Source organism: Anser cygnoides, chromosome 19 (genome assembly GCF_040182565.1).
Source record: "Anser cygnoides isolate HZ-2024a breed goose chromosome 19, Taihu_goose_T2T_genome, whole genome shotgun sequence".
NCBI classification, from domain to species: domain Eukaryota; kingdom Metazoa; phylum Chordata; class Aves; order Anseriformes; family Anatidae; genus Anser; species Anser cygnoides.
Genome location: NC_089891.1, coordinates 7,675,275 through 7,697,605, shown reverse-complemented (window position 1 = coordinate 7,697,605; position 22,331 = coordinate 7,675,275). Strand labels below are relative to the sequence as shown.

The 22,331-nt window shown below is 41.8% G+C and overlaps 1 protein-coding gene across 3 annotated transcripts in view; it reads right to left on the bottom strand.

Moving 5' to 3' along the window:
* The window catches only part of TOM1L1 (target of myb1 like 1 membrane trafficking protein), a 428,506-nt gene that overhangs the window by 107,670 nt on the left and 298,505 nt on the right, over positions 1 to 22,331 (bottom strand). The window contains exon 1 of one of the 3 annotated variants that reach the window (XM_048064451.2): positions 5,313 to 5,457. The exons of the other annotated variants lie outside the window; for them this stretch is intronic. The gene's annotated coding sequence lies outside the window, so the exon portion shown is untranslated. Of the gene's footprint in view, positions 1 to 5,312; positions 5,458 to 22,331 lie in introns of those variants that run through there. 3 annotated transcript variants of the gene reach the window in all.

Sequence of the window (22,331 nt, the reverse complement as noted above, 5' to 3'; positions counted from 1 at the left end):
TCTTTAGCCTCAAGAAGGTCTTCTTCATTTATTTTCACCCTCCCTATGAGTGAACTTTAAGAAGTGTAATGTTGCAACTCCTTCTAGAAATAGCAATAAATAGACAGAGACAGTATCCCATTTATTCAGTCTCATGACCTTCTGACACCTCTTAACATACTCGCCGGCTCCGCAGTGACAATAAGTCCTGGTACTGCATTAACTGGTTGTTAACAAGCAGCCAAGGACTAAATTTTGTAAATTTTAGCATCCCTGAATGTCAGCCAGGCCAAACGAGAAAATGCTGCCAGATAAGCATGTGAAGGTTAGCCAAAGCTCCTGCGGGTCACCTAGAGCCACTGGAGCATGGCAATGGTGCCATTTAGTGCTGTGCTTCAGTGCCACCGATGCCCGGAATTATCCCGAGTGTGATCACACCTTACCCAGGGAAGCTGAAAGGGAGAAGGTCAGCACCAGCTGCTGAACTTCCAGTCTCTGCTTGCTCTCCACAACATGAATCCAGGCTTGGTATCATTGGCCAAAGCCAGAGGAGGGCTGCTAGCCCGATATTTATCCCAGAGACAACTGGGAGGAGGGAAACCCAGTGTCTCTCCAAATATATCTCTGTTTTATAGCCTTATCACTCATATAACGCTAACACAGCCTGTAATTATATAAAACATGTCAGGTTCTTCAGCCCTCAAGTCAGTCTAGTTTCTGGTAAATTTTTACAGGCAACTGAAAAGGGAAGAAGCTAAAAAATGGAAAAAAATAATAATAAAAAAGAAGCACTGAGATCTTTAGCAGCATTTCCTCTGGCTCTCAGGCTATTGATGAAATGACTGTGTCTTTTTATTAGTTTCTTTCTCCTTTCTTTTTCATATAAGAGTAAAATGTAAGTGTCTGAATGCCAATTCCCTAGAAAACTTAGGAACAGAGATTTATTTCCCTTTGCTGCCATGCTTTGGATTTGGCTATTTAGTTCAAAATACAAAACAAAAACTAAAAAAAGAGCAGAGGGGTATGTTGGAGTTGGGAGATGAAATGGAAAAAAAAATAAAAGGACAAGTGGTGAAAGTAGTCATGCTGCACACAAGTTACGAATGCTGCACATAAGTTATGAAGATAACTTTTGTAAATCTAGAGGTATTTATGTGATCACACTTCTCTTCAAAAACCACTAGAAAAGTCCATTAATATATCAAATCATCACAGAGTATTCCTGCTTTTCCAGAGATCCCATTAAAACAGATTACCAAAAGCAGGTAAGGCACCAGGGCAGGATATTTTATAATCTAATAGATTAAATCCTGGTATCTGTCACATTGACGACCCCCAAACTTGATGGGAATTCTGCCTTTATTAAAAATTGCCTAAAGGTCACTGCAAGCCATAGCTATTACATACATGTGCTCCTAATAGAAAGTGCCTAATGGAGATAGAAGCTTTCTTCTCCCTCTGCCACTCAGACAGCAAAATCACATCAATGTTCCAGGCAACAGAAAAAAAAATACGTAAAGGCATGAAAACAAAAAAATACAAACACCTTTCATACTCAACAGCTGAAGCTGTGCATTATTTGGCATGATGATCGTGGAGGTCTTTCCCAACCTGAATGATTCTACGATTGCATATACGTATCATGAGTCCCTGCTTCAAATCCTCTACAGTTTAAGGAACACCCCCAAAACCAGACAGACAGAAGGAAACAGGGCCGAGGAGATGGCAGGGATGTTGCACACCCAGCTGTGGAGCAGAGGAACGGCAGGGCTGCGAAGGCTGCAGGAGCCCCCTGCCCTGCCGGCAGCTCCGCGAGTAGCCCGGCTCCCCTCGCTTCCACCAGGGCCACTGATGAACAACACAGCCTCTCCAAAACAGGCTGATAAAAACATTACTGCTGTCACTTCATCTCTGCTTATGGATTAGGAAGTCTTTATTTTAACAGATCTTTTCTTCCTACTCTATACTTTGTTCCAATTATAAATTATTTTAACAGCAGTTTTCTTTCTTCTTTTTCCCCCCTCAAAGCACAATTAGAGAATAATTGTTTTCAAATAATAACCACTACTTTTCCATTTAATTCTTTTTTAACACTAGTGGCATCTCCCAGCTGACTCGCTCGGCATTAGATGAGGGTTTAGAAGCACTACAGAACAGAGAAACAGCTGTTTCTTTGAGCATTATGAGTTTTATTAATCCCTTCTTGCCTATAAAATGTAATCATCCCCTTTATTTCTAGAGGTACTACATATAGTTTCCAAATAACTGACAATCAGAAACAAAAGGTTTCTAACCTTTTTATATCAAACCCTTTTATAGCATAATATATACACGACCCTGCAGGGTGACATGCTTCTGGTTCTATTTGGCTAGTTAATAAATAAAGCAGGATACACAACCAAAGCAAACACTTCAGAAAGCTCAGTTTTAGTAAAAGCTCTTTTGATTAACATCTCAGTAACGGATATTATCCACAGTGAACAGGAAGATGTTCACAGATACGGAAAAACAACTTTCCCAATAGGAAAGGTGGTTTATGATATCACTGAGGTTTACTCAGGGCTGGAGTTCCACCTACTGAACTGCTGCCCTGTTCCCAGCTGAAGCCTGTTCTCAGTCTTCACCCGCCATCCCCTCGCTTCCTTCTCCCTCTTAATACTGCAGATCCTTCTGAAGCAAATGTAGCATCTCTGAACCAGTCTACAGTCTCCAAATGAGCTCTGGGTGTGCATACACAGAGTTTTTTCATCACTTACTCATTTTGTAGGCATCCGATGCAATATTCATATTTCCACTTGCCATCTGAATAAGGTATTAGATTCTGTGTTTGTGCTGGGAGAAAGTCAAAGCACACAGTGGGAGAGGGAATGTGCACGTGCCATATGGGGCAGAAAGCACTTAGAGGGGAGAACAGGGAAGCTCCTGATTGAAAAGTAACTTGGGCATCAGTGGAGGTGAAGCTGAAGCTCCGCTGTGCTACTTCTACATTAAAAAAAAAAAAAAAAGAGGAAAAAAAGAGAAAAAAAAAGAGAAAAAAAAGAGAGAGAGAAGTTGCTGGGGATCACTTTTGCTTGAATCAAGCCCTCCTGCAGCAGCACCTCATACAGGGGCACAGAAATGAACTGTTTATTCTCTCCTAAACAGGAACGAGCTCCTGCTTGCCTCCTGAATCCTGCCCCAATTTTTGCTGAGCTCGGATGCTGCTCCACAAGAGGAAGCTCTGCGGGGCTGGCCCGGAGCAGGAGCACCCTGAAGATCTCACCAGCTCGCTGCTGTGCTTTCTAAGCATCCTCCTTACAGCACAAGTCCGGAAGCAAAAAGCTTAAAGCTCACTGCAACGGATCATGAAAATAAAATTTTCCTAAGGGCAGCAGCCTTTCCTATCAGTAAACAGCTACAGCCTGTGACTTGTAGCAGGTCGGAACAAGTTTCATAAAGGAAAGATTTCCTCAATTACAAAGAAATACCTCTTGTTATTCTAGGCAAGTTCCCTCCGTTGCTGATGCTCTGACCTCAAACTAAAGCTTTCCTGAATAAAGAAAAAGGCCTCTGTTTATTTACAAGACTTCAAGAGACAAAAGGATCTTTTAGGACTAAGTTGAGGCAATGGTGATGAATATATCAGGGGTGTTATCTATTTTTGGGGGGGGGCAGTTATCCATTTTGAACAGAAATTTAACCTCTATTTCTGTTGCATTCTGATGGGCCAATGCAGGAATAAATTCTTAACTAATTAAGGTTTGATATAATATTTAATTAGCCTATAATTTAACAAGTAAATAGCAACAAATTTTCAAAAAAAAAAATTTCTACCCTCTGCTGATTTTTAAACAAACTAAAGAAGCTGACCTGCTAACAAATGAACAAAATGAATAAGCGAATTGGAAATAGCTCTTTACTAAGAATAGATGCTCCTATCTGTCTTGTTTTTATATTTGTACATTTTACATGTAATCTTTATCACATTATTAGAAAAATGCAGAAAAGGTGCATATTGTTTTGTGGGGAAAACATGATATGAAAATGCAGATGATTTTTACAGAAACTCAATTAAATATAAATCAAAAAGTTGCTGCAAGAAAATCTTTATTCCACAACACTAGAGCCTTCGACAAAGCACAAAAAAATCCCTACCAGAACTGAATTTAATATCTTTATACATATTCATGTCTTATGGTATTAGTTTTAGTCTTAGCTTCTTGCTGCCAACATTGTCAAAGCTCCTGTTGTAGCCAGCCAGAAAGTGAGATAGCGCGTGAATGTGTACATCACCTAATAACGCGCTGTGACAAAAAGCAGATCTGAGGATTTGAAGAACCAAGGAAATGAACACAGAGTTCAGCTTTGGTCCTGGTAACATAAGTAGACGGTAAATATACGTTTCTAGGTATTTAAATGTAAATAGATCTTTAAAACTTTTCCTTAGTTCTGGACATGAGACATACATCACTGCTGTAATAACATCACTCGGTGCATCTAACATGGTTTGGGCTCCTGCCTCAGCCCCGCTCTGCCAACCACTCCCTGTCTCAGGACAGAAGGGCTCACCACGGCAAGCTGCCCCTGCAGCATAACCCCCTGCACACACAAACCGGGGGAACTGGGAGCAGTGGCTGGACAGGAGCATCAGAGCCATCTCCTGCCTCAGGTTCCCACCTTGGTGGTGCTTTAGGTTCATTTTTCTGGCAAGCTCAACTTTTCCTTCTAATAGAGTAGGGAACAAATTGAAAAACAAACAAACAAAAAAAAAAACACGGAAGGATATTCAAGCTCCACACTGAAATTCACTCAGTCCCCAGAATCCCCCCCAAGCACCTTTGGTTTCCAGCATTCGCTTACCCAGGGTACGCCGGAGCTGCAGCCTCCCGTGGGGCTGGTGCCTGCGCAGACCCCAAACCCTAGCCCAGCCTTGGCAGCCTCACCCCAAAGCAGCCCTCCCTGCTCCACAGCTCCCTCGCTCACCAAAAAGCAATGCAGCCATTTCAAAAGGGATAAAACAGCCTGATAAACCCACACCTTCATAGCACTGCCTTAGGTTTTGCTAATTTGGGAATCAATTTCAGAAGTCTTAGGCTTCTAAATAAAACAGCCCATCGGCGGGGCGCTGTTATTTTACACATTTAACTTTAACCCCAAGAGCACGTCCCTTAAAAACAGAAGCCTGTGAGGAGCAGACGAATAGTAAGTGCAGCCTGGATCAAATGCTCTTCTAATTTATACAAAAACTCAATACAGAGAGCAAAGGAAGATACAACCATGATCAGAATTGCTAATTTGTGGCTCACTGTCAGGGCGCAGTCTAATATCCAAATATTTAGAAACTAATGACATACCGCCGAGTGCCCCCAGACGTGACATCTCTTCAGACCGCACCACCTGCCAGCCACGGGGGCATGCAGGCAGAGGCAACGCCGCTCCTTCCTCTCTCCTTCCCGGAAGGCTGCAGCCGCTCCTAGGCTTTTATCGGGAGCTTGCAGAGCTTGGGAGGGCTCGCTGGTGACAAACACTGATCTTCTAACATCAAAGACCTCCCTTATTTGTTAATTTTCGCACTGAATAATTCAGTTCACGGTCACCTAGGGCAGCTTATTATGAGTGGAAAGTAATTTTTAAACATGTAAGTGACTTCTTTACAAAAATACACCATGTAGTGCAATCCACGTCTAAAGCATTTCTAAAGCAAACGATGTGCTGCTTGTGGCAATGGTCCTTTCTTTAGCCATTGCTCCAAGATCCAGAGAAAAAAACAGTTATCCTTAGAAACTACTTTGAAACTAGAGCAGTTGTGCCGTGCACGAATGGTTTACCTGTCTGTTGTTCTAGAACTTAATTACAGCACCAACTGAAGGTGCGCGTTTATGATATTCTTTTAGTTCATCCCACAGTGGATTTAAACAAACATTGAACCAAGTCAGCGAATACTAGAAACAAGCCTTGACTGAGGAATGAAATTAAAGCAGTACCTGCAGCAGCCAGTGGATTAGTGTGCTGTTCAAGGGATCAGCCTTCCATTTTGGCTAAGTTCAGGCTAAGCAGCGCAATGTAATTTTTTGCCTTGTTGGGACAGCGTGGTACCGTACTTCTGGGTTTGGTGAGGCTCTCCGTGAAATCAGCGGGCATTCAGGAATTATGTCTGTATCTGCCATCGGTGTTTGAGCAGAGAAGGAAGGCTGAGATAAAGGCCACAGACAGACTCAAGTCCAGTTTCGCAGACTCGTAACAAACGCCAAACTGAAGCACAAGGACTTCACTGACACTAACAGATGTTGGTTAAGAAAAATCATGAGGTTCCTATAGCAAGCACGTGTCAGAACTGCCAGCCAAACTAATACTTGGAAGCCTCTCAGCTGCTCTTCCATGGGCTGTTCAGGGCGATGACTGCAGTCACGGGGTGGTTTCGGCTTTGTACGTGATGCTGTGGGAAGAGCCACACCATCCCACCAGCAGCCCCGTAGTCCTGCCTGAGCTCTGCGCCTTTACCTGCTTCCTAAGAACCTGGGATGATCCAGATTGAAATTAAAATCCTCCTCAAACCCAAGAATCCTGAAGTGTTTCATCCAAAAGATACACACCACACCAAGCACAGGTTAAATAAAAGACTATATATAATATAAAGTACGTAAAAGTGGCTGCTTTTGTTTCTTCTTTCTTTTTTTTATCCACTGCTTCTTCAAAAGCTTTTGAGAGTTTCCCCTCCACTCCGTCTCTGGAAAATCCTACATTTCTGACTCTTCCCCTGTGCTGCCCCCCTGACAACACGTCCCTCCTGTCACTCAGCAGTCACATATTTAATAAGTGTCTTGCCATCTCTTTCTTCTCGGCTCTGGCAAAACTCAGTAGCTTCATAACAGCTAACAAGGTGCCCTAGTTTGTGGTTCTTGTGTTTATGCCCACTGAACGCAGCTTTTCTAGGTGACCATTTCAGCCCAGATCCCCTAACAACATGTCTTCAAGCTACCACCGACAGGCAGCTCTCCGTTAACACGCAGGGCCCACAACATACATTAACAGAACCAACCAGCCAACCAAGAGACTATTTGCATAAACTTGTTACGGAGAATAAGGGAATTAAATGCTTAGCTGGATTGAGGCTTCAAAGTATGGTTCTGATTTCAAATTTACACACTTACAAATCAGAAATAACTCTGCCAACATCAGCTGAACAACGCTGAAGTAAAAGCAACACAAGCAAAACCCAAATTAATCTCAAGGCAGAGTCTGATCTTAGTTCACTTATTTAGTTTTTAATTAGAAGGCAGGTGGAAATGAAAAATATCTAACAATTGTGCAACTGCTTCCATTTCAGAAAAGAAGGGAACGGACAAATGTAAATGTAGATGTGGTTTTCCTGAAAGAAGCGGGGCATTTATGAGCCACGTCCATAAAAATGAAGAGAGGAAAAAGCTGGTTCTTTCAGAACAGCATAGGATCTTTCCAAGGAACAACATAATAATGATACAGTGCTGAAAGAAAACAACAAATGACAAAGGTTTAGTAAAAACCACTGTAATGATGGGATTAAAAAAGGTGCTGGCAGATCTTGTACAGACCCATTAAGAGAGAATTGAGTACAGTGATAGGCTTACAATTTACAGAAAACATTTTAGCAAACACTTTATATTAAGGTCAGAATTCTTTGGAGGAACAAGTTGAGACGAGAAAGGTCACACCACAACAGTGGTTTGAATTTGTAAAGGTGTTAGAGTCACTGTAATGAGGGATTGGATTTTTACATTTTGGAAGTCATTTGACAAAATTTCACATCTACCTTTTACCTTCATGAAGCAGAGCCAATACCATCAGAGAATAGCTGCAGACTAATAGGAAAAAAAATACTTTATGAAGGCCAGCATGAATCTCATTCAGAATCACCACCATTTAAAAATAATTCATATTCAAGGTAAAGCAAAATGACCAGCTTTATATGAGATCATTAGAAGTAACACAAAGAAAGACAAATAGCTATACAAAAACACAGCAGCAACATTGCCAGAAAGTAGGCTAGGAAGCTCTTTGAAGAGCATAATGCGTATTATAGGCCATTAAAGATATATGCCAATCAATTACTTCCGTTTGGAGGGCATGGTACCAGTTGGGAAGGTCTAAAATTCTAAGTCAGCTTTATCATGCTGGGTTTTCAATGAGAATGCTCCATGGGATGCAGAGGGGTGCGGGAAGTTGAGCAAACAGAAAGGCGGGCTCACAGTAGGCAGTGTGGCTAAAAGCTGCCCTGTTTAAAGCAGTACGGACAGCATTAGCTCTCTGACACCTCTAACTTGACAGTAGTGCAATTCAAGAGAGAATTCCTAGGAAAGCCAAACAAATTACGGGGAGAGATGGTTCACCCCAACTTCTGCTAGCTTCACCTTACGTGATTCTCAGGAGAAATCCCTGTGGCCAGCTCAGCCGACCATTCTCCTAGGAGATGTAACAGACTTTTAGGACAACATTCAGTGCTTAATGGATCATCCACTTAACAACCTCAGTGAGGACTGTCTCCAACTCCCATGTAGCTAAATTGATATCCAATGTCAACCAGTCAGAGCTCGGTGGTAACAAACTGATACTAGAACAGTTTGCATTTATTTTCGCTATAATATGATAATTAAATGCCCTTTGTTACAGCCCTGGCCTGTAGGCAGAGCATGTGCCCAAATTCAGAGGCTCAGCACAAGAGCTCAGACTTGTCAGACAGACAGTGCTTAAAAACACACCACTAAGGCATCCCCGGACCTTAAACCATTGATTCGAGACAAGATGTTGAACAAATGTTGCTGAAGGTGCCAGAGTGGTTCCTCTGCAGTCATAATGAAGGTCTTATCCATGTTAAGACGTTAAACAACGGAAGGATACAACCTTCTTACAGAATTCTTCTGTAAATTTATTTAAATTCTTAGAGCTCAGGTTATAAAAGTCAACGATTTTTAGGTTTATATTGATATGACTATTATTTTGCTCTGAAAAAGTGCTGTTTAGGTTTTAAAAAAAGTAAAGCTAAAAGCATGACATGAGATAAAACTCTTCTCTTTATGAAATACGTAAGTCAAGTACAGTCTCTACACACAGATAGTCAGCAGCTTCAGTTTCTCACAGTAACCCACAAAAATAGCGATCAGTAGTGGATGATGACAGCTCCACTGAACTTTGGGTTTAGACCAGGTTACTGTAAGACTACTGATTTTTCTAAGCTACTTGAAATCTACAGACTGCACAGGTCCCCTTGCACTGATACCGTTGAAATCTTCCTGCGTTGTCCTGTACCACAGCACAGCTCCCACCTGTGTTTCAGGACTTCCTGCTTTGATTTGTAACTTGAGGAAATCCAGAATGACAGCTCTGATTTATATGTTCTTACTCCGAATGCATGTAGGGCTAAGCGATCATTTTGGGGCTTATTAAGACTCATTTATTTTAACTTACAGGCTCATGCCACATACGCCTTACTTCTGCAGCACTTGTAAGACGAAGCTGATGCCACTCGCGTGCCTGGGGTTCAGATGTTCGGATGGCAGCAAATAACACCGTGACTAAGCAGTGACTGCTCTCAGGATGACTGCCTTTATAACGTATCTTTGCTGTATCTTTCATTCTGGCTTTTCAGCATAGCCACTGTAGCAACCTACGGTCCCTCAGAATCACTCCTACATGCGCAGTTAGAGGGTGAGAAATCTAAATGAGTCTGCACAGGCATCAGGGAGCCTCAATTACGGCCAAACAACTTGCACCACTTCACCTATCACCTCTGATGTTGGTACTGAATGCTTGTAGCTCTCTTCTCAGTGGGCTCTCTCGTTTGTCTTATATTCTGTCCTCTTTGTGAAACTCTCCCCCACCCTTTGAAGGTAACTGAGATCCATCTTATTCATCTGTTCTTTGCACCTCATTGCAGAAAATGATGCTTGAGATAAGAGAGCTGGATAATGATCACAAATGGCTTCCAAAAGCCTCTTTGGTGTTAAAATAAATTATTTTAAGGTACTTTCTCTTCTGCCTACCGGGTTTTAAAACTTCCCATGGTAGATATAACGTGTAGGACTGCAAATTCTTGTTTCATAGTTTCCTTGACAGCTTTTTAAAGCATCAGAGCTATTCAGTGCTGCTACAAATCTTTATCAAGTAGATCAGGAATCGCTAAAAATAATGCAGGAATACACACCTACCTCACCTGCTGCACATATAAACACCCCCTGCACTACTGGTTAAACAGTGACTAGGGGGTAAGTTTGGCAGACACTGAGCTACTGTTACTAATTAAGATCATGACGTTTTATGCTTTTTCAAATTATATCTGCTAGCAACGTGCTGCTTGTTTGCCTTTTGGGGCATAAAAAGTCTTTGGGATTCTGAGTGCTTGAAATACGCACAACCACAGAGACTCGCCTTTTTTTTTTCTTCTTCTTTTGTATTAACTTGTCATGTTCTGGTTGGTATTTACCCAGACATTGTCCCACTTAAGGAACCTCAGTTGTTTTTTTTTTCTGCCTGCTTAACCCTCCTCTCTTTAGTCCTTTGTCTGTAGAACCAGAGTGTACCAAAATCGTATCTCTAGGAAAGGGCATCTCCACTGAACAGAACATGTTCTGGGGTCAAGATTTAAATATCTCACGTTATTGATTTGCCATTTATAGGTTCGAGGTAAGGTTCCTGACAAGTTTGGGCCACTTACCGTCAGCCTTGAACCACTTTGGCTGAAGTTTGTACACTTTCATCCTGCCCAAGACATTTTATTTTATTTTATTTTAGAATTTCTACTAAACCATTCAGTTGCTTCCAGGAAGCAGACAACACAAAATTGTGGCCATACTACAAATAAATGAATAAATAAATAAATAAATTGCAGGGATGTTCCTTTTGCTGCTTTTGAAAACAAGACAAAGTTCTTGTTTCCGTTTGGCTGACCCAGGGCTGTGAGAGTGCTTGGTTAGCACAGCCGAGGACGAAGCTGTTAGCTTGGCAGAGGCATTTCTGAGCACACTGGGGTGAGCAGCACTTCTCTGCAATTGCTCTTTCCAGTTCAGCAGGAGAGGACAAGAGAGCCGGTGGAAAGAAACAGCTTGAGACGAAGAAGCAGGCAATAGGGATGCTGAGTCAGGGTTTGGAAAAACCAGCAACAAAAAACCCAGAGGCTGGGGGGGTTAGTGAAGAACATTAAAGTGCCTGGAAAATATTTTGTTCTAATTTCAAGGTCTAGACTGCATTTTAAATAAAAGAGGCGGATATTTCAAAATGCGAAGGTGTAAACAACAACGTCCAAAGATGTGCTGAAGTGAAATAAATTTTGCTGCTGCCATGTTTTGCAGTACGAAGATTTCATCAAAATTGATCCAATTTTGTGAGACACTTTGTTGTTCCTCGATCTCCCAAAAAATGCTTCAGCCAAGAGTTGCTGCCATGCACTAACTATGCTCTCATTATCTGAAGTGCTGCACACGCTGACCTAAAGAACTAGGTGTTTTCTTCTCTCTTCAACTCTTCCACTTTGGCTGGGGAAAGATTTCAACATCTAATATGTAACAAATCTCCTATTTCACGTCAATGAGGATTCATTAAGGTGAGGCCCCAGTGCTACATGCTTTATCTGAACCTACAGTAATTACTACAGCAAGTTTGCTGGTCTTCACTTATCTTGTTTGCTAACATATCTATCGATAGTGAAACAAACAACAGTCAACCTTCCTAATGAACACAATCAATCACAGTACACACACGCCACAACCAAGGCCAAAATGTTAAGATATCCTGCAGTCCTACAGAAAAGAAGCCTCCAACAGGAGCAGAGCAGAAATATTGGAGGAAAACACCAAAGCAAAACAAATATCAAATCGAAACCAACAACTGTGGATTGTTTTCCAAAATAAAAGGGCTGCTGTCTTTGTGACAGCTTACTGAGCCATGTGCTTTAGGCAGAAAGCCAGGATGAAAGAGGGAGTGGGGAAATTGAGCTCTCTTAATACTGCCTGCAGTAAGCATCCTTCTCTGAGCACAGGAAAGACCTTTCATTTCTCCCTGTCATTTTCCTGTTCAATAGCTGAAGATATATTAGTGAAATATCTGAATTCATCTGAACAGCACACTGTGCCATGGTGGAGAGCTGAGAACGTGTGCCACACGGTGCTCTCTCCTTTTTTACCCTAATCCTACATGCCTTTCCAAAGTGTTTGTGGCTTGTCTGTCAACATTTGAGTACCTGAGATACTCAGAACCCCTTTCTGACCCAGGTACATGTCTTATGTTCTCACGTGTCATAGATCAGGTATGTAGAGACTGAAGTTGAACACAGGCTGAAATTTCATCCTGGTAAAACAAACTAGTGGACAGCCTGTGCCCTCCCCTGACCTCTCTAAACAGGCACTAACCGGAGGCTAAGCAGGGCAGTGGCACAGAGCTGGTTCTCTGCTTCAACGTGCTTTTCCTTCCGGGTGGGGAAGGGGAAGAATCTACTCTCCCCGCTGCACCCTGCAGGCTCCTCAGAGGGAATGTCTGGCATGCTGGGCCACCCACACCTGTACCAGTCCGATAGCATGTTGCAGAGCGCAGTTCATTTCCATCCCTGTTGCTCCAAATTCAGTCTCCTTCTGCAGAATATCTTGCACTTCAAAGCTCAGAGTAATTCCTCCTCTCCTTAAGTGCCCTTAATTAAGTACTGTTAGTTATATTTATAAATTCAGCCAAGGAGCCCAGTGCACTTCTTACAATGTTAATCTCAGTGGCCTGAACAAGGAACTTCCTTCCTTTCATCTTCGGGGCCATTCCTCTACGCAGAGCTCTGCTGGTGGCCGTTGGCACAGATGCTCACACGTGCTGCAGTCCCACCAGAGGAGGTGGGACCACGCTCACCTGAGCACGGAAGGGGATTTGGAGGTAGCCAGACACGCTTCCAGCACCTCCCTGCAGAAAGTCCTTTTGCAAGACAGATCAATGTCTGGAGACAACGAGGATGTAGCCAGAGATAATCTGAATCATGTGCAGGCAGGAGGCTTTGCAGAGGAAAGGCATGCCAAGTACCAAGCTTTATGTCACCACGATCATAATATGAAATTGTCTATTGACTCTGTGTTGTTCTGCTCCATAAAATATTAATGTATCATAGAAGGAGTGGAATAAGACTTCTGTCTTTATGGACATGGATATTCAGAGTGAGGTACTGGCACAAGGGCTGCAGCTTAGGGCATTATTCCGTGCCTGCATACAGCCTTGCGCATTTACTAAAATGAGATAGCATCAATGAATCTTAAAAGCTTACCATACCCATTTAATTTAGTCAGCCCTAAAACATTAAATATAATTAAACAATGAAAAATATATTAATGTCTTGATACTAGCCAGGAAATTCTCAGCAAAGGCTGAAATTTTCAGCTGTCACTACAAACTTGATGCCATTCAATAGCAAAAATGAATAACTGTGATATTCTACATTTAGGCTGAAGAGTTTAGTCATTTCTTTTCCTATTAAACTGCTTTTATTGGTTTTGCTCAAGGTCATAACTTCATTTAAACAAAGCTTTTAACATTCACGTTGCTGGAATTTCAACCAAGGGAAAGAAATAAAGCACGTGCATGCATATATACACACATGTAGATATGCTTATTCATACATGCACATAAAAAAATTAAAATGCATACATACAAACTATATGAGGTGATAAATATAATGGATGCACACATTTGCAAATATGTGCATTCTGCATCCTCATTGCACAGTTTTGTGACAAGCTTCCTTTGGAAAGGAAAACAAGCAATGACGGGTAGAAACAAATAGCTTTTGTTCACTTCCCCTGCACACGTTTTTCTTAAGATTGTAGCCAGTTTTAATAACATCAGCATTACTGCAAGACTTAGAAATCCCAGCCAAGGTCAGTGACAATGGGCAAACACAACTCTGCAGAAGGGATTTTATCCCCCAGAAGAGGTGTTTATTGCACCTAGGCCTGCACTTGGGTGACCTGGGTTTGACTCTTCCATCCCCAGTCCAGCACTACCATCTCGTCTGTGCCAGTCTCTGAAGGACAATAACAACTCAGTGCACTGACAGGATAGCCTGATGGTTCCTTCTGCCCTTAAAGTTTCATATGCCAATAAAATCTAAGGTATTACTGGTGTTGTGTTGGTGCCTAGAAACCTGAGCCAGCGATAAGAGTCCCACTGTGCTAGGATCTGCTCACACAATCGCTTTGTGTCTGAACCCTTAGAAGTTTACAACCTCCGTACACGTTCTCGGTACCAGCCACCCCACCAGGTCAAAGCAGTCTGATGGAAATCGAGCTCATTTCACGCAATTTCCTCATGGCAGATGAAACCCACTTGGAGCAGTGGGGCAGCAGAAGAGAATTTTGCAAGGAAGTACAAGCTGTGCTCTGCATCCCAAATAACATCCATTGCAAACACTTTTGACTACTTATTTTTATCACAAGATAGCTTTTAAAATCCACTCCTGCCTGATTTGTGCTACTTCAGGAACATTCCTGGATTCACCAAACAGATCTCACTGCTATCAAGCACCTTAGCTTCACTTTGGTCCCAGCTACAAAACCCACGTTTTCCCTAGTATACTTCTCTGTAATAAATATTACTCCGTAATTACTGAGGGACTCGTAAAAGGGAATCGGCATCCTAGTGACAGAATATTTGCACTCCTTACAGATTTGTGGCTTTAATATTGAAAAGATGCATCTCGCCTTATAAAATACGCCCCGGGCTGCTGGCTTCCTTCAGCCGCAGGCCGAGCGCACGCATCGTGGTTTGAAGAGCAGTCACAAGATAGCACCCAGCAGCATCCCCTCTACAAACAGCATCACTGGCCAAACAGACAAAGGAGGATTTACAGGGACACGTTCCTGAGAGCCTGCTGTTGAAATGTGTCAGCAAATCATCCCTGTGCTTAACGAGATTTGGCAGGAATGCTGAGATTCAAACTGAATTTTATTGTAAAGGTTCACAACTTCAATGTACGGGTGTAGCAATACACTAGAAATGATCATGACTGAATCGCTAGGAAATCAGCTCACATTTATCAAGGGAATCAATGCTGAGACTTTCACACCTTGATCAAGAAGGAAAATTTATGATTTTTTTCTGTGAGAAACCACTAGAAGAAAATCTCTGCCTACCCAAACATGCACACCAAAGACAGCAACTTTTTATTAAAAGGTGTCTATCAGCCTCGAAGTACAAATTTGTGCACGTCAGCTTAAACATAAGGTCAGTCAAAACATTACACCAACACCAGGACTACTTCAGCACGTTGTGGGTTCAAACCCAAAGAACTGGAAAATACACACCATCAGCTAAGGCCCCTACCACTCTGTAATAGATATTTCTCAGCCGTCATTCTTTCTAAAGCCCTGACTGTGTATAGCCCTGCCCTGCCTTCTGCACAGCCGAGAAGAGGCTCTTCAGGCCCAGCTGGAGTCCCAACCTGGACTCTCTCCGGGCAGTCCCAGCCCCGAGCACCTCGCCCAGAGAACACCCCTCATTCTCCTGCCTCGGTGCTGGCCCCCAACCCTGCAGATTCACTCAGAGGGAATCCGACACAGGTTCCCAACCTCTAAGAGTTTTATAGACCAATAAACAACAACTTAAACTCTTTCTAAAAAATTAACAGGCAGCCTGAGGATAGCCTACAATGCGATAGTGTGATGTGTAGGGTGTGAAGCACCCGTTAACAAGCAGCTGAACTACACACCAGAGGCTTACTCCAAAGGCAAGTAGCTAGGAAAAAAAGAAAAAAACTCCTCTTTCTGACATTCCAGGGTCTCTGATCATGTCTCCAACTTACTCTGCATTCACAGGAGAGCATCTGGATGAAGTGTACGGTCTCAGCAATAAAGGTGAGGGTCAAATTTAAAGATGGTGATATTATTGGCAAAGAGAGATTAAAAAGAAAAGCCTCTACCTCTCATAAAAAAAAGTAGCAAAGCTTCTCCAAGAAGAGATTGCCAAACCTCATCAAATCTACTTTTCAATTATACTGAATAGAGCTTCTATTAATATAAAAATGAAAGCCTCCACATCGTATGTTACAGCTAATTATATTGTCTGTGGCCTTCAAAGGAAACGCACGTGTCCGTATTCGTGTGCGTAAAGAAGATTCAGTTCCTCTTTCTTTATACCCAGTTAATGACCAAACCTTAAATCATCAGCATCTTACTGTTATAGAATAATATACTGTTATAATATAATATATATAGAAGATATCCTGTTATAATAGAATAGCTTATTGTTCTTCTGTTATTAGCTGAACAAGAGTCGTTTCTGTTCAAAATAAATGAGGAGAAAAACTCCATACCAAAACCAATACAAAAGACTGCTTAAACTACTGTGAATTTGACAAGATCTGTTGCGATCCATGGGGAAGGCACTGGTCATTCCTGGCAGCACTGCCTGGCACTGCACACCCTTACCTGGGACACCAGGCACCGTACAAGATGTGCTGCTCCAGGGGCCCACCAAGTCGAGGAGCAGCCTACCTGACTCGCTCGGTAGCAGGAAGGCTTATTTCGCTTCTTCTCTGCAATGGAGCTACAAAGGGATCTCTAATCCACTTCTGATATTCTCTCAAATGGTACTCAAGGATGTCTAGACATTTCTGAGAAGCAGATGGTGCCACTCACTGCGCAACAAGCACAGCGCAGAAGAGCAGGTGATGAAGTTAAAAGGAAAGCCCTCCGCTGTGGCTGGGGACTTAGTTCTTAATGCATCCAATCTTGGGTGATTTAATGAATATTTAGTCTTTTTCTTTTTGGAGTCTCCTGGGGAAATTCAGCACCTCACAAGGTAAGTTGTCAGTACTGGAACAATCTGTGTGACTGCCTTCCCCTACTGCAATTACAATAAAATTTTAATATTGTGCTGAACTGACTTAAGTAGCACATACACGCAGTAAAAAAGGGTATCATGGATTGAAATGAAGAATAAGGTCTTCATTTTTTCCTAACTTAAACGTAAAAACCTGCTAATGAAAAGGACTGGGAGGTGATCATACAGGCCTTTGTGAGACGTCTGCAGCCGGCTTGTGACTGTGCATGAATTGAAGATTTAATTTGTTGAAAAGGACATGAAACCGGCACAGCCGACTACTTCAAATTGCTATGCAAAACTGTCTGGAGATCATCAGGCTTCTTCAAAGTTTATATTCGCTTCGTCTTGGCTTTATTTTATAAGCTTCTAACATACTTCATAATAAAAGCCAGTATCATTAGAGACAAAAGATTTAGAACTCATGTTGAATGTGAAGGGATTAGCCATAATTATTTTCTTACATTTAATATGTAAATTTTGGTGCCAGCTATCTGGTACCAGTGTAAAAGAAAGTCTCCTGACTGATGATTCATACTGACTTGGAAGAGCGCATTTAGTAAGAAACAACAAGGACTCCTGTTCCACACAGCTGGGTAGGTTCCTCTCCTGCCATGCTACTACATTTCCAAACCAACCTCCACAATTCCCCTTCCACTTCCCCAGGATCGCTCTGAACCAGGGTAAGAACTTCCAGTGCTAAGTGCTTAGTGCTCCTCCTACATGTGTTACTGGGAGCTCTTTAGCCCCTTCTGTGTGGACAAGAGAAGAGGCATGTGAAGCGTGATGTGCCCGAACACTCGTTAGCCACCAGAGCTTGTTATTAATTCAGTGGAGCTTATCTCGCTGCGGATGAACCTTGACAGCAGCTGAAACATCCATCAAAGGCACACGCACTTGCACAGCTGAGGCCGAAGCTTGCCCATTATTTTGGAAGTAAATGCATTTTGGTTGAACTTTTCACTGTTATCAATGCTCCGCTTTCCTGTCCCCTACATCACACCAAATTAACATTCAATCAGCATCTCTCAAAGAGCGTGACAAAAACACATGGATGGGCTTGATTACAATTCAGATAAAGTCTGACTGACAGGTTCAACATCACATTTCAACAAGATCCAGAAAGACAGACACAAATGGATCTCACTCAAACGAGCATATACGTATTATTTCCTCTTTTCTCTTTCATTTCCTACTGTACCTATTTATACCTTCCTCTAACTTTTGTTTCTGGCTGCACCTGACTCTTTCAACTGACATTTGAACAGGTACATACTCCCAAATAAAACTCCATTTGCCATAAAGAGATAGTGTATGAAATAGTGTGCAACTACTACTATTATTTTTACTACAAAACAAAATGGGGGGGGGGGGACCAATGGTGTTAAGAGCTGGGAAAAAAAATGGAAAGTGTCTAAAAAGTCCATCAGTCCAACAGAGAATACGATCAGTGGAAGAAAAGCTGTTGTCTTACTCTCCTTTGCATGTGGGGAACTGATGGAAGAGTATCAAGAGTCAAAAAATAAAAAGTCTTGAAACAAATACATCAACTAAAATATTATTAATGAGCTCAAGTAGAACTTGTGCTCGGTATGTCACTGAATAAAAAACGAAAGCCATCCCTGGCACTGGGCTATTACCTGTAGGCACTTTTTCCCTAAATAACTTGGGCACAGTCATGCAGGAAAACATCGCCACACTCATAATTTACGTCTTGCCCTAGAGGGTGTCAGTTCAGTATAGATTTACCTTCCTGGTGTGGGTACAAGCTTACAAAAGACGACCTTTGCAGACTTGACCAGCAGAAAGGAACAGGAAAAACTCAGCAAAGACACAGCACTGAGGCAATCACCGATCATGGCCAGTTTCGCTGTGTGAAGGAGTACCTATGTTTTCTTTCTCTGTCTCATAAAAGTCAGACCTGTCCTGGCTTTTTATGAGCTCAGTATAACACAACCCAACACTGCGCAGCAGTGACTGTGGTGTACAACCTGCCTTTCCTTTTTCATTTCATACATCATTTCAAACTCACTGCAATAAGCCCACAAAGCCAGCAGAGGCTTTAAAAAGTTAATGAGAAAGATGTAAGAAAAATGTATTATTGTTTGTTTCAGAGAGACCTGCAATGTTGGTGGTTATATACTCAGAGACACTATGTCAGTTCCACACTGAGGGGTTTTATTGCATTGCTCTGGCAAGCAACCCAATGTATCATTAATGACCAAATCTTTGTGTCCTTTTGTGCTGCTTTTGGTAATAGCGATGCCTGAATAAGGGGTTCAAGCCTGGCTCTAGTTTAGATTTTCCAGCACAAACTAGGATGAAGGCAAGACAAAAGCTATAATAAATTTTTTTGTTGTTTCAAATAAAGCTTTACATATTGCATCAAGTCCTGGTCTCATGGCGCTTCTAGGGTTCTGGCTTCATCAAATCAAGCACAAACGCACAAAGATTATGAATGATACAGAAATGATAACCAAGGATGCAATAGCCTTCCAAAAGGAACCATCTCTATGGAACTGGGAAACAATTTTTCATTTGCCTAAATCAGCATGCCTGTACTCAGAAACTGTGCCCGTACTCTGAAAACTGTACTGAAACTACCTTTACTGCTGATGCAAACTGGTCCTAATGAAAAAAAAAAAATTATCTCCACAGATTCAGTCAACCATAAAAACTGTTATTGAAATAAATGGTAATAGTGGGTTCTGGACACCACAGGTAAGTATTCTGTACCATATCACTCTTTTAGTTCTTTTCCTACTCAAAGTCCAAAACCAAGAGGCTTCAGTTTAAATACCCGTACCTTTCCTTAAATATTTTAATATCTTTTAAACTGTACATTACCCACAACTATATTTTTTTTCTTAAAGAAATACATGATATCTTTCAATGTAGAAGTGTTGGATTCTTCAATTAACATACAGAAAGCTTGGTTAAGGAAAGTGAACAGTACCCAGGACAGCATATACAGTTCCTGCCAGAAGCTTTGTACATCTTATTTCTGAACATTAAAACACACTCAGTTCTTTGGCTTTCAGACAGGGACCTGACTCGAGCGTAAAACTGAAGTACTATAAAATAAATACATTCACATCTTGCAGATGTAGTACGATCGCTATGAAATGTATTTGATGAAAATATGTAACTAAAGATGCAGAAAACCTTTGTTTCTGATTAGTCACTGATAGTCCTATTAAACATGCATTGTACCTAAAATAGCTCAATCTGAAATAAACTCTATTACTTCAGCAAAACCAGAACTTCTAGCACCATCAAATGTAACTCTCTTCCATCGTCCAGAAAATAAGATTCATGAATACCAGAAGAAAGGCCTGCTTCAGAGACTTCCAAGCACAAACTTGGTGTTCAGGGTACTCTTATTCATTTCTACCACTTTATTTTTTTATTGTGGAGTGTTTATTCCTCTTCCCTTTTCATCAAAAATGAATAATGGGCTGTTCCTGCTCCTACTGATTGCATTGACAGAAATCTTTGTGTTGTGTGTCACACCTCACTGATGCAGGCTTGATTCATACAAATAACCACAGACAAAATACCAGTTTTCCAAATGCTACAAGAAAAATATTTCTCATTTGTGGAAGAATACAGTTAAAAATGAACTTTGTAGCACTGGTCAAAAAGAATGACTAGATGAAGAGGAACAGCTGCTTAGTTTGCTGTGAAGTCCAGTGAATGGACTCACTTTTGTTTAAAAATACATAACATTTAGTTTAAATTATTTCTAAAGAACAAGATTCCTGAACAATACTTAAACTTAGAATCTGAAAAGAAGTAAAGGAACACATGCACACACAAGTCTATATGCCTGTGCTGCAAGTGTCCAGGAGGGAGCTCTGACTCCGAGTTCGTTTGGGGGCTTCTCTGCCCCATTCTGACAGCTCTGGAGCTGGACCAGACTAACTGTGATTTTCCATCCATGGCTACGCCACAAATATCATGGAAGCAGAAGATACTATTTCGGAACCATTGCCTTGTTTTATCCAGATGGGAGATGACATCCCCGACTTATGCCTACGCCCCCAGCCACATTCCATGAGAGAACAAACGCGGGTACCACCAGCCTCCCTCTGCATGAAGGACAGAGAAATACCCGTGCCAGGGCCCCTCTCCATATGAGGACCCTGATGACACGACCTGGGCTGGGACTCTGCATGCAAAGAATGTTTTCTGTGGGGTGCAACAGGCTGGCACCCCAGTTCTTTTGGAGTTGTGCTGCATCTCTGCTCAGAGCCGTGCTGCATCTCCACCAGGAGCTGTGCTGCATCTCCCCACACCCGGTGGTTGTCAGGACAACCCCTGCTCATCGAACGCAAAGCACTGAGCGCTCATAATGCCTTGAACAGATGCACCAGCACCTTCCTTTTTGCTTTAACGCCACCAGTTTCCTTTTCTTACTTCCTTTTCTAATTTATACTTAATCTAAGGAAGGTAAAATACATGAGATTTGTCTTTTAAATCCAGCTTTGTTTCCTTTCAACCCTTCCCTCCTCCCCCAGCACATTTTATAAGCCTACTTCAGGACCAATGGGAGATGCAGGACTAAAGATTTTTCAGATGTGTAAAGAATTTATGATCTTGTAACACACGCACAAATTCACTGAAATAAAATCATCGAGTTCGTCAACCAAAATGCTCTTAAATGGCAAATATATTTAACTTTTTCCTGTGCTCTTCCTAGCCTATGGAGCTGCTCATGTGCATGAACTACGGGTGCATTTGCGTATGCATTTTGCAGTACTATTGCCTACTTTACAGTGACTTCTTCCTTTTCTGTGCTGCATCTTCCATTTTCATTATGCCTCAATTAATACACTGAAATATGCTGAGCAGTTTCACATGAAATATGTTTCTCATTTTAATCAGTTTAGCATCAAAGGTTTGAGGCTGGTGTTTTCTAGATTGGTGCATAGGGTGTTTATTAATTTGTCTGCGATGCCTTCTCTCATTAGCATTTAATGGAATTTCAAGCAATCCCAGCAGCTAGCAGATAAGAATGTGTTTAAAAAATAAATTATCAGTGTATTAAACAATCAGAGTCTCTATTGTTTCTGAATAACCTGGAGTGCTTGTTTCATCTCCAGATTAAAAAGCTGTTACATTCCAAGTCCTGATGCACCAGGCTAAGAACCATTTCTATTTGAATTTAGTCTGCTTGAAAAGCAGCAGCCTAACAACCCCGAGATCTGGATCCTCTAATATTCCATTCTTTGCAAAGAACACGTCCAAAGCAAATGCCACAGAGTCCTGATTTCACTAATCCATTTACTGGCAAAAAAGGCCGCTGCCAAAGCCTTAACTGACGTGTGGGACCTAGAAATCTGCTTCAGCAAGGTAGGCTGAAACCAGCACCAGCACTCCCCTCCCTCCTCCGCCGCCTACAGCCCTTACCTGTCTCTGATACCAAGGAGGTCTGTTTAACAATACCTACGTTACACGAATATTCACCAACAGAGGATGTAGCAATTTCTGGTAACTCTTGACCTTTGCTGCATTTGAACCCAAGATACGTAGACAGTCATGAGTGTCAACACCCT